At 42.8% G+C, this 13,902-nt stretch overlaps 1 protein-coding gene across 1 annotated transcript in view; it reads right to left on the bottom strand.

The window, feature by feature from the left end:
• The window catches only part of ANKFN1 (ankyrin repeat and fibronectin type III domain containing 1), a 265,159-nt gene that overhangs the window by 138,291 nt on the left and 112,966 nt on the right, over positions 1-13,902 (bottom strand). The window lies entirely within an intron of this gene.

Here is a 13,902-nt window from a genome sequence, read left to right as displayed (position 1 = left end):
CTCTCCTGGACCTCCACATATCATACTCTGGGGCTTAAGGGTCAATTCCACGTGCATTTGCCACCTCCCATTCACTATGTTGGTTTTTGCAGGTGGAATCCGCCTGAAGAAAGCTTCTTTTCCGCTAGCGCAAAAAAATAAGTTGGCAGAACCCATAGAACTTTATGGGGAGGCGTTTATTCCATGTGGATTCTGATGCAGATTCAGCACCAAAATCAGCGTCAAAAAACTCAGTGTGAATGGACCCTTAATAGACCCCTTAGGGTCCATTCACATGGAGTTTTTTGACACTGATTTTCCTCTAGTGGAATAAGGAACCCATTGAAGTCAATGGGAGGCTTATTTTCCATGTGGATTCAGCATCAAAATCAGCGCCAAAAATCTCTCTGTGAATAGACTCTTAGTATAATAATTAGAGATGAGCGAGTAGTTAAATACTCGATATTCGATATTCGTTTCGAGTAGCCCCTCAATATTCGACTACTCGAATCGAATATCGAACCCTATTATAGTCTACGGGGGAAAAATGCTCGTTTCAGGGGTAGGCAACGTTCGATCAAATTATACTTACCAAGTCCACGAGTGAGGGTCGGGCTGGATTCTCCGAGAAGTCTTCTCTGTGCAGCGTCCCCGCGGCATCTTCCGGCTCTGAATTCACTCTGCTAGATATTGGACCTGGGCATAGTTGACTGCGCATGCCTGCACTACAAGAAAATGGCCGCTTACAGTCAAAGCGGCCATTTTCTTGTAGCGCAGGCATGCGCAGTCGGCTCTGCCCAGGCCCGATGCCTGGCAGAGTGAATTCAGAGCCAGAAGACGCCGCAGGGACGCTGCATGGAGAAGACTTCTAAAGGTAGGAGAAGAACCAGCATTGATTGTCTGACTGTATAGCATTCGGCCAATCAACGCTGGTTCTGCATCGATTTTTTTCCATTCGAATAGTGAGTGGTACTCGATCGAGTATGAGTATTTCGAATACCGTAGTATTCTATCGAATACCTACTAAATCGAATACTACTCGCTCATCTCTAATAATAATGTCCCTTCTGGTTTGTGATGAACTTTTTAGACCCACAACAACTCTTTGGGCCAACCTGAATTTGAAACGGAATGAATCTTCTTCGCCCTGACCCTATAACCCGGTGGAGTGCCATCCTCACTTTTTAAATTTTTTAAATTTAGACATTTTTTGCAATTTTTTTGCAATTTTTTTCTTCCTTTCGAGGAGGAGGATGACACTCTAATACAGAACCGATGATTCCGGCCGCTGTTTCTGAGTCATTTCCAAGAGAATCGAGCAAGTATTAATCTATTTCTATGAATTATTCTCGACTGCAGCTTTTCCATTCTGAAGCCACTTAACTTTTTTTTTTTTTTTTTTTTTTTTTTTTATTCCAGGAAATGCCCCAATTGAATTAGTATCGTAAAGCCGAGGACTGTGTCAGTAATAAGGCAGCGACTGTTTGGTGTTTTTAAAGGTTTAACACTACAGTGCTACCTGTATACAGCACTGATGTCATCGGACTGCATAACCGGCGACAGTCTGGGACAGAACAGCCAAACATTAGATCTCATTCTAAGTGCCCCTATTATTGAATGTTTTTTTGCAAAGATTATTAAAAGTCAGTTTGTCCCGAGGGATTTCCATGTATTTACTTCTCCTTCGCGCACCACCTGCCCGCTGCAAAGGCTTCACATTCATAACATAGGAAAGTCAATGCCGACAGTGTCGATGATTTCAAAACTCATATTTGTGATACTTGGAAGGAATAAAATGTCGGATTTCTCATCGATCTGTTCGTACGCTGATGGCTTGCTTTACAGTCCATTGTAGAGACCGTCCATTGTGCAGACAGATATTAGGTGTGTTTTACAGTGAGGTGTGTCAACGCATCCCCAAGCTGAGCCGCAACCGCTCGAAACTAACCTGAATCGGGCTTCGTCCTTCTGCCAATCAAACTGCATTCGGTTTTATTTTATTTTTTCGATTTTTTGTGCATTTCCCTCCTCCCGACTAGGCCCATTCATTTGAGCCTAATCCGGAGCGGAGTGCGCTGCATCGGCATCCAGTGGCAGCTACCCGTACCTGAGGCGGAACCCGGCCTTTCTGTACACATTTCTGGCTTCTATATTCCTTCATACCACTCCTAATGGCTCTTATTATTGCCCCCACAGTATAATGCTCCCCCTTAATGTTCCCCACAAAGTATAATGCGTCATTGTGGCTCCCACTTGGGATATTACTCTCTTAGGGCTCGGGGGGCGGTGGGGTGGGTTTTGACCCTATTTTGACTTGGGGAGCCAAGTCAAAATATGGTCAAAACCCGCCTGCCACAAAGTCGCGGTCATGGCTTCCCCCACCCTGGAGTTGGCTCAAAAGAATGGGCCGACTCCGGAGCCATGGAATCCACCTGAAGAAAGGGCAGCTCGCTTCTTTTTTTCCACTATCGGCAGTTGCCAATATCGGAAAAAAGAATGTTAGTGATCTCCATAGACCACCATTGTAAAGGGCCGGATTATGACGTGGATTCCGCTGTCAAAATCCGCCCCTTTGGCCCCGTGTGAACTAGCCCTTAGAGCCTCCACAAAATATAGTGGCTGCCTAAGTGCCCCTATATACAGTATAATGCCCCACCCAGCATAATGCCTTCCTTAGTTCCCCCACAAAGTATAATGTGCCATTGTGGCTCCCACTTAGGATATTACTTCCTTAGCGCCTCCACAAAATATAATGGCTGCCTCAGTGCCCCTATATATAGTATAATACCCCCACATAGTATAATGCGCTCCCCCACACACAGTATAATGGTTTTCTCAGCAGTGTCTTGTGGTCCCAGGTGCCCCCTCTTCCTCCAGACAGACACTAGAGCATAATAACAGGCCCAGGGAAGGTGAATAAAAATAACAAAAACTAATACTCACCTTTCCTGGGCATCCTGGCTCCAGCTGTCTACAGCATCTTCGGCATCTTCGGCCATCTTCCCGACATCTCTACTGAGGCCTGTGCTTGGTTCTCAGCAGTCACACGGGGGCACACTGTTGGCATTACACCGCTGTGCCCTATGTGACTACTGGGCCTGATCAGAAGCCTCAGTCACATGATGGAAGACGTTGGAGAGGTGAGTATATCTATTTATTAGTTTGTCGCCTCCCTCGGCTAGTATCTATTGGAAAAGGGGCCCAAAGACATGTCGGGACCCGTTTTCATTTACAATATGTATAGCATTTGGGGAACCAGGCTTTCCCAGACAGTTTTCATAATGATACCAGGCTCCAGCCATCTCCAGAACCTGTACTTTGCCAGGCTTGGTCGTGGTTGCACTCCTTGCAACCGCAATTGTTACGTCGCTGTTCCTCAGTGCCGCCATAGACAGCAATGTCCATGAGGAGACCAGTGAGTCAAATTCATTACTCACCACTCTGTTCCTCATTTCTTCTCTGCTCTTATACTCACCTCCGCTCACCTCTTTTCACCTTGTTGTGGCATTCAGTGATCTGTGTATTTTTAGCCATGACCCCGGCGCATGATAACACCAAAGTGCCTGATCGCCAGTTGCCGGCCCGAAAAAGTTGAGGGGAGGTGAGTATAAATTTTTTTTTTAATTTTTACACCCTCCCTGGGCCTCCATCTGTTATACTCTGGGGTCTGAAGAGACCCCAAAGCCTAATAAATGACCACGAATCATGTATCACAATTTATCGCAATCATGTTGCGGCGGCCATTTTGCTTTGTCCAAAACTAATTCCAATTTTTTAAAAATTTTGTTAAAAACCAAACAATTTGGACTATTCGGGTCAAACCCAGTTCGTTGTGAACCTATTCGCCCAACACTACTTGCAAACAGTTGCTGAGCCATGGGAATACGTGCCATAAAACTCCTGATCCTGTTCATGTTAGAGGAGGTCTGGACTTGAATTTTTGGGCACCAGGAGTTGTCGTCCCAGGCTCTAATACGTATTCCCAAACTCAGAACACGTTAGTAAGCTTTTCGTAAAAGCACCGGCCAGTCTAGTCACCGCCATTTCCCATCTCAACGCACAATAGTTCAGTGTTATTAGACGACATCGACGTGGGGAACCTCGTTATTTTTTGGAAAAATTGCTGCTCAAACTGTGTTTTTGAGCAATAATAGTCAAGTCCATGTCAATGATAATCATTTAGGTTATAATATAATGGAAATCAAAGACTTGAAGGTATTCCGGGATTGATCTTTTTCAGGCCCCGGGGATGTCCGCCCAGTGGTCGCCCTTTTATCTACTTGCCAGAAGAAAGCAATGCAAAAAATGCAAGGAAGAGAATTTGTGATCTGACTCCACTGACTGTCCTGCTCGTACACGGTGGCTGATAGACTCCAGTTATTGTTATTGTAATATTTTCCAGATAAATCACTGTGGTCGCCTCGTGACGTGTATTAATGTGGGAGCAGGTAACAGGAGAGGGCCCGGCGGGGACTGGGTTACACAAAGCCCTGCCGCTGTTTTTGTTGGATAAAGAGATCTTAAACATTATTGTGAAACACAGCAAGATGCACAATGTTCCAAAACCGCTGCAGATTCATGTCAGAACAATGTCAGGCCCCGTCGTAGGAAAGTATTTGTATCATTATTTCATGACGCCTGGGAGGCTCCGGCACGGAACGAGACAAAAAGTGGGCCATTGCTGAAAATATTTGATGTATTGCACCGATCCCTAACATCATTCCTGGGAATATACCGTATACACCCAATAGGTTAGCCCAGGGGTAGGGAACCTTCGGCTCTCCGGCTGTTGCAAAACTACAACTCCCAGCATGCATACTGGCTCTGCTGTTCTTGGAACTCCCATGGAAGTGAGTGGAGCATGTTGGGAGTTGTAGTTTCACACCAGCTGGAGAAGGTTCCCTACCCCTGGGTTAACCTTTACAAGGGTTTCCTCTTGCCTGGACGTGTCCAAATACAATAAAGTGCATAAGTATTAGGCAGGCATGGCAAACGGGCTACAAAGTAGGAAAGTTCCTGAAAATAGAAGTGTCCCACTTAGCGAGCTCCAACAAAAAGTTGCTGCATGGAACACATCGCGGTTTTTTTTCCGCATTTTTCTTTGCTGAATTTTTGCCCCTATTATACCTATAGGGAAACCGCCGGCGTCTCCATAGGTATAATAGACATGCAATAATTTCCAAAAACACTTGATTTTTTGGAAAATGCAGATTTTTTCTGCAATGAGTGGATACGATTAGCCCGAACCCCATCCATTTTGCAGGTAATGTAATTTGCAATGTTTATTGGCGTAGTGTTTCTGCGTTGCATGTTTTTTTTTTTTTTTTGTAGATTGCAAGCCCCACATAGAGCTCACAATGTACATTTTTTTTTCCCTATCAGTATGTCTTTGGAATATGGGATGGAAATCTATGCAAACACGGGGAGAACATACAAACTCCTTGCAGATGGTTTTATGCCCTTGGTGGGATTTGAACACCAGGACTCCAGTGCTGCAAGGCTGCAGTGCTGACCACTGAGCCACCGTGTGGCCCCTGTGTTATTTGCATGTTTGCATTGTAGGGTCCCAGCTTAAGGTCAGTGCGCCTTGCTGCATTTTACAGTATCTGCAAAGTGGATGAGATTCTGGCAAATCCCATTCACACATTGCAGTAACAAAAAAAACTGCACTTGAAATGCTCCGATTTCCAAAACTGTTGCGGTTTTTGCAGCAGGACAACAGCCCTAAACATACAGCCAATGGTATTAAGAACTATCTATAGTGTAAAGAAGAATAAAGAGTCCTGGAAGTGATGATATAGCCCTGATCTCAACATCATCCAGTCTGTCTGGGATGACATGAAGAGAGAGACGGATTGGAGCAAACCAACATCCAGAGAAGATCTGGGCTTTGCTTTGTCCTATAAGTACGTTGCGATGCCCCCTACAGACTTACAATATACTGTATACGCTCATGTAAGTGCATAGCGATGGCTGATATCTCCTACAGAAGTACACTCTCATACATGGCGACTCTCAAGTAAAGTTCTCGAGAAGTTGAATAAAATCAGATTTTGCTAAATATGTGAAAAAAAAAAAAAAATGTTGAATAATTTGCAAGTCAAGTAACTTTCCCCCCACCCTCCTCCGGTTACCATTTGGCTCCATTATATTTCATTAACTCAGCCAACGCCCATTTTGTCACTGAGAATGTGTTAAGTTGGACGCGCCGGTCCGAGATACACAGTTCAAAGGCTCCGTTCTCAGTTTTATTTTGCTTGAATCGAATACAAAAAATTGAATTTCTTCCATCCCTTGTACAACACATAGAATAAATTCCTGTGACAAAAAGCCCTAGAGTGATGATTTCCCTTAATATTAGTCCTCCGCGGAAGAAAATGCCGACGAGACGTGCCAAGATTGGCAGAGTCTCCGCTCGCGCTCCGATTAGTCATTGCATGGAGTAGGCAGAAGAACTATCTCCAAGGGATCGTCGTAGAGCGAACAAGGTCTCGGCAGCTGCTCGTACCTATCCTTATTAATAGACTGGCAGGGCCTGTTATTAGGCTTTAGACACTAGGATGGCGGCGTGTTCCCTTAATGGGTGGTTTTATTGCACTTTAGGTTGAAGTCCTTGAATGCACCATCCAATAGTTCAAGTCGTTCAGTTTTCAACAAGACCAAACAAATGGTGATTCGCTTTCTACAAATGAAAATGGCCACCGCATTCTACAGACCTCCGAGTAGAATAAGGGGAGGCCCAGGGGAGGTGACCAACATTAAAAAAAATTCACACTCACCTTCTATTACCTCTTTTGGTCCTCCTTGTGGCGACCAGTGTTCTCTTGTGACGTCATGCACCCAAGGTCAACATTGAGGCCTTTGTTTTTAACCAGTACTGGTCACGTCGAGCGTCATGATGTCATGCACCTTACCCCTCATTCACATCTGCATTTGGTAATCCATTTGGAAAGTCCGCATGCTCCCAAGAATGGAATATCAAATGCATTGGCAAGCCGTGTGCAGTGAAAGCACACAGACCCCATAGACTCTAATGGGGTCCATGTACTTGCCATGCGCTGCCCACTTGAATCATGCAAGTTCCCTGCGGAGATCTGGCGGCAAGCACACAGACCCCATTATATTCTATGGGGACTGTGTGCTTTCACTGCACACTGCTTGCCAATGCGTTTGGTATTCCATTCAGGGGGGTCCTGATGCGGACTCCCCCAAACGAAATACAAACTCAGATGTGAACGAGGGGTTAGCGGTGACCTTGGGACGCAACAGATGTCACCAAGAAGTCGGACAGAGAGCACTAGACGCCTCGAGGAGGCTCAAAAGAGGTAATAGGAGGAGAAAACGAATGTTTTTTTTTTTTATAAAAAAAAAATCTCCTAAACTTCCCTTATTATTAAATGAGGTCTGTAGAGACACCAAAGTATAATGCAGCGGACATTTTTGATTGTCAAAAGTGAATCGTCATTTGTTTGATCTTGTTAAAAAAATTAACAATTTGGAATATTTAGATTGAATCTGGTTCATTATGAACCGATTCACCAATCTCTACTTGAGAGTATGCACTGTAAGGCTGCATTCACACTGAGTAACGCTGGCGTTTTTTGTGCTTATTTTTGCACATAGTGCCGCGTTAACGCGACGTTAACGCCGCACTATTTTGCGGTGGCATTACCCTGCGCAAACGCGGCGTATACGCGGCGTTATGTGCAAAATCAGCACAAAAACAGCACAAAAAACGGCAACAACGTAACTCAGTGTGAATGCAGCCTAATTCTGAAAGGAATATCAGCCATTGCGATGCACATACAGGATATTTGCTGTGCTTCTGTAGGAGACATTAGTCATCACTATGTATTCATTTGAGAGTATATACTACTTCTGGAGGGAAAAGGACGATCTTAACAGCAAAATGATGTTTCCAGCTGCGCTAATCTGAAAAATCATAGATTTTTGAAATACAATCCCTAAGACAATTGTACACTATGCTTTAAAGATAGGTTCCTAGGAGCCCTGACAGTGTCATACACTATGTTTTATAGATAGGTTCCTAGGAGCCCTGACAGTGTCATACACTATGTTTTATAGATAGGTTCCCAGGAGTCCTGACAGTGTCATACACTATGTTTTATAGATAGGTTCCTAGGAGTCCTGACAGTGTTATACACTATGTATTATAGATAGGTTCCTAGGAGTCCTGACAGTGTTCTACACTATGTATTATAGATAGGTTCCTAGGAGCCCTGACAGTGTCATACACTATGTTTTATAGATAGGTTCCTAGGAGCCCTGACAGTGTTATACACTATGTTTTATAGATAGGTTCCTAGGAGCCCTGACAGTGTTATACATTATGTTTTATAGATAGGTTCCTAGGAGCCCTGACAGTGTTCTACACTATGTATTATAGATAGGTTCCTAGGAGCCCTGACAGTGTCATACACTATGTATTATAGATAGGTTCCTAGGAGCCCTGACAGTATTCTACACTATGTATTATAGATAGGTTCCTAGGAGCCCTGACAGTGTCATACACTATGTATTATAGATAGGTTCCTAGGAGCCCTGACAGTGTCATACACTATGTATTATAGATAGGTTCCTAGGAGCCCTGACAGTATTCTACACTATGTATTATAGATAGGTTCCTAGGAGCCCTGACAGTGTCATACACTATGTATTATAGATAGGTTCCTAGGAGCCCTGACAGTGTCATACACTATGTATTATAGATAGGTTCCTAGGAGCCCTGACAGTGTTATACACTATGTTTTATAGATAGGTTCCTAGGAGTCCTGACAGTGTTCTACACTATGTATTATAGATAGGTTCCTAGGAGCCCTGACAGTGTCATACACTATGTTTTATAGATAGGTTCCTGGGAGCCCTGACAGTGTCATACACTATGTTTTATAGATAGGTTCCTGGGAGCCCTGACAGTGTCATACACTATGTTTTATAGATAGGTTCCTAGGAGTCCTGACAGTGTCATACACTATGTTTTATAGATAGGTTCCTAGGAGTCCTGACAGTGTTATACACTATGTATTATAGATAGGTTCCTAGGAGTCCTGACAGTGTTCTACACTATGTATTATAGATAAGTTCCTAGGAGCCCTGACAGTGTCATACACTATGTTTTATAGATAGGTTCCCAGGAGTCCTGACAGTGTCATACACTATGTTTTATAGATAGGTTCCTAGGAGTCCTGACAGTGTTATACACTATGTATTATAGATAGGTTCCTAGGAGTCCTGACAGTGTTCTACACTATGTATTATAGATAGGTTCCTAGGAGCCCTGACAGTGTCATACACTATGTTTTATAGATAGGTTCCTAGGAGCCCTGACAGTGTTATACACTATGTTTTATAGATAGGTTCCTAGGAGCCCTGACAGTGTTCTACACTATGTATTATAGATAGGTTCCTAGGAGTCCTGACAGTGTTCTACACTATGTATTATAGATAGGTTCCTAGGAGCCCTGACAGTGTCATACACTATGTATTATAGATAGGTTCCTAGGAGCCCTGACAGTGTTATACACTATGTTTTATAGATAGGTTCCTAGGAGTCCTGACAGTGTTCTACACTATGTATTATAGATAGGTTCCTAGGAGCCCTGACAGTGTTATACACTATGTTTTATAGATAGGTTCCTAGGAGCCCTGACAGTGTCATACACTATGTATTATAGATAGGTTCCTAGGAGCCCTGACAGTGTCATACACTATGTATTATAGATAGGTTCCTAGGAGCCCTGACAGTGTTCTACACTATGTATTATAGATAGGTTCCTATGAGCCCTGACAGTGTCATACACTATGTATTATAGATAGGTTCCTAGGAGCCCTGACAGTGTTATACACTATGTTTTATAGATAGGTTCCTAGGAGTCCTGACAGTGTTCTACACTATGTATTATAGATAGGTTCCTAGGAGCCCTGACAGTGTTATACACTATGTTTTATAGATAGGTTCCTGGGAGCCCTGACAGTGTCATACATTATGTTTTATAGATAGGTTCCAGGGAGCCCTGACAGTGTCATACACTATGTTTTATAGATAGGTTCCTGGGAGCCCTGACAGTGTCATACACTATGTTTTATAGATAGGTTCCAGGGAGCCCTGACAGTGTCATACACTATGTTTTATAGATAGGTTCCTAGGAGTCCTGACAGTGTCATACACTATGTTTTATAGATAGGTTCCTAGGAGTCCTGACAGTGTTATACACTATGTATTATAGATAGGTTCCTAGGAGTCCTGACAGTGTTCTACACTATGTATTATAGATAAGTTCCTAGGAGCCCTGACAGTGTCATACACTATGTTTTATAGATAGGTTCCCAGGAGTCCTGACAGTGTCATACACTATGTTTTATAGATAGGTTCCTGGGAGCCCTGACAGTGTCATACACTATGTTTTATAGATAGGTTCCCAGGAGTCCTGACAGTGTCATACACTATGTTTTATAGATAGGTTCCAGGGAGCCCTGACAGTGTCATACACTATGTATTATAGATAGGTTCCTAGGAGTCCTGACAGTGTTATACACTATGTTTTATAGATAGGTTCCTAGGAGCCCTGACAGTGTTCTACACTATGTATTATAGATAGGTTCCTAGGAGTCCTGACAGTGTTCTACACTATGTATTATAGATAGGTTCCTATGAGCCCTGACAGTGTTATACACTATGTTTTATAGATAGGTTCCTAGGAGTCCTGACAGTGTTCTACACTATGTATTATAGATAGGTTCCTAGGAGCCCTGACAGTGTTATACACTATGTTTTATAGATAGGTTCCTAGGAGCCCTGACAGTGTCATACACTATGTATTATAGATAGGTTCCTATGAGCCCTGACAGTGTCATACACTATGTATTATAGATAGGTTCCTAGGAGCCCTGACAGTGTTATACACTATGTTTTATAGATAGGTTCCTAGGAGCCCTGACAGTGTTCTACACTATGTATTATAGATAGGTTCCTAGGAGCCCTGACAGTGTTATACACTATGTTTTATAGATAGGTTCCTGGGAGCCCTGACAGTGTCATACATTATGTTTTATAGATAGGTTCCAGGGAGCCCTGACAGTGTCATACACTATGTTTTATAGATAGGTTCCAGGGAGCCCTGACAGTGTCATACACTATGTTTTATAGATAGGTTCCAGGGAGCCCTGACAGTGTCATACACTATGTTTTATAGATAGGTTCCTAGGAGTCCTGACAGTGTTATACACTATGTATTATAGATAGGTTCCTAGGAGTCCTGACAGTGTTCTACACTATGTATTATAGATAAGTTCCTAGGAGCCCTGACAGTGTCATACACTATGTTTTATAGATAGGTTCCCAGGAGTCCTGACAGTGTCATACACTATGTTTTATAGATAGGTTCCTGGGAGCCCTGACAGTGTCATACATTATGTTTTATAGATAGGTTCCAGGGAGCCCTGACAGTGTCATACACTATGTATTATAGATAGGTTCCTAGGAGTCCTGACAGTGTTATACACTATGTTTTATAGATAGGTTCCTAGGAGCCCTGACAGTGTTCTACACTATGTATTATAGATAGGTTCCTAGGAGTCCTGACAGTGTTCTACACTATGTATTATAGATAGGTTCCTATGAGCCCTGACAGTGTTATACACTATGTTTTATAGATAGGTTCCTAGGAGTCCTGACAGTGTTCTACACTATGTATTATAGATAGGTTCCTAGGAGCCCTGACAGTGTTATACACTATGTTTTATAGATAGGTTCCTAGGAGCCCTGACAGTGTCATACACTATGTATTATAGATAGGTTCCTAGGAGCCCTGACAGTGTTCTACACTATGTATTATAGATAGGTTCCTATGAGCCCTGACAGTGTCATACACTATGTATTATAGATAGGTTCCTAGGAGCCCTGACAGTGTTATACACTATGTTTTATAGATAGGTTCCTAGGAGTCCTGACAGTGTTCTACACTATGTATTATAGATAGGTTCCTAGGAGCCCTGACAGTGTTATACACTATGTTTTATAGATAGGTTCCTGGGAGCCCTGACAGTGTCATACATTATGTTTTATAGATAGGTTCCAGGGAGCCCTGACAGTGTCATACACTATGTTTTATAGATAGGTTCCAGGGAGCCCTGACAGTGTCATACACTATGTTTTATAGATAGGTTCCAGGGAGCCCTGACAGTGTCATACACTATGTTTTATAGATAGGTTCCTGGGAGCCCTGACAGTGTCATACACTATGTTTTATAGATAGGTTCCTAGGAGTCCTGACAGTGTCATACACTATGTTTTATAGATAGGTTCCTAGGAGTCCTGACAGTGTTATACACTATGTATTATAGATAGGTTCCTAGGAGTCCTGACAGTGTTCTACACTATGTATTATAGATAAGTTCCTAGGAGCCCTGACAGTGTCATACACTATGTTTTATAGATAGGTTCCCAGGAGTCCTGACAGTGTCATACACTATTTTTTATAGATAGGTTCCTAGGAGTCCTGACAGTGTTCTACACTATGTATTATAGATAGGTTCCTAGGAGCCCTGACAGTGTCATACACTATGTTTTATAGATAGGTTCCTAGGAGCCCTGACAGTGTTATACACTATGTTTTATAGATAGGTTCCTAGGAGCCCTGACAGTGTTCTACACTATGTATTATAGATAGGTTCCTAGGAGTCCTGACAGTGTTCTACACTATGTATTATAGATAGGTTCCTAGGAGCCCTGACAGTGTCATACACTATGTATTATAGATAGGTTCCTAGGAGCCCTGACAGTGTTATACACTATGTTTTATAGATAGGTTCCTAGGAGTCCTGACAGTGTTCTACACTATGTATTATAGATAGGTTCCTAGGAGCCCTGACAGTGTTATACACTATGTTTTATAGATAGGTTCCTAGGAGCCCTGACAGTGTCATACACTGTGTATTATAGATAGGTTCCTAGGAGCCCTGACAGTGTCATACACTATGTATTATAGATAGGTTCCTAGGAGCCCTGACAGTGTTCTACACTATGTATTATAGATAGGTTCCTATGAGCCCTGACAGTGTCATACACTATGTATTATAGATAGGTTCCTAGGAGCCCTGACAGTGTTATACACTATGTTTTATAGATAGGTTCCTAGGAGTCCTGACAGTGTTCTACACTATGTATTATATATAGGTTCCTAGGAGCCCTGACAGTGTTATACACTATGTTTTATAGATAGGTTCCTGGGAGCCCTGACAGTGTCATACACTATGTTTTATAGATAGGTTCCAGGGAGCCCTGACAGTGTCATACACTATGTTTTATAGATAGGTTCCTAGGAGTCCTGACAGTGTCATACACTATGTTTTATAGATAGGTTCCTAGGAGTCCTGACAGTGTTCTACACTATGTATTATAGATAGGTTCCTAGGAGCCCTGACAGTGTCATACACTATGTTTTATAGATAGGTTCCTAGGACCCCTGACAGTGTCATACACTACTTTTTATTGACATTTAGTCCTGGGTGCTCTCATTGTCGCAGCTCTGAGGGTCCCTGTAGATCCCTGGCAGTTTTTGTTTTTTTACTTGGTTGCATTGATGTGCTTATCTGTCCATGCACCGTAGATACTGCAACCGATCACTGGCCGTATCGTTCTCATTCTGGACTGTGCTGAGGTCAGTGAGTGTCTGTAACTGTTTCCTCGACAAAAGGAAGGTCATTTCTGAAGTCAAGTAAATAAAGACAGGTGAGCGGCAGAGTGACAGCAATGGAGGGGCAGCGGAACTGAATTGCTGCATATTGCTTATTGTATTCTATATCATTTTATACTATACTTTATGTTGCAGAACCAAAAAGACTAGACATGTAGTAAAGACCAACTCTGCTTATTTAAAGGGCTTCCTATAGACTAAATCACTG

Source organism: Leptodactylus fuscus, chromosome 6, assembly GCF_031893055.1.
Source record: "Leptodactylus fuscus isolate aLepFus1 chromosome 6, aLepFus1.hap2, whole genome shotgun sequence".
Taxonomy (NCBI): Eukaryota; Metazoa; Chordata; class Amphibia; order Anura; family Leptodactylidae; genus Leptodactylus; species Leptodactylus fuscus.
The sequence above is the reverse complement of the archived record's forward strand: the minus strand, read 5'-3'. Positions and strand labels throughout refer to the sequence as shown.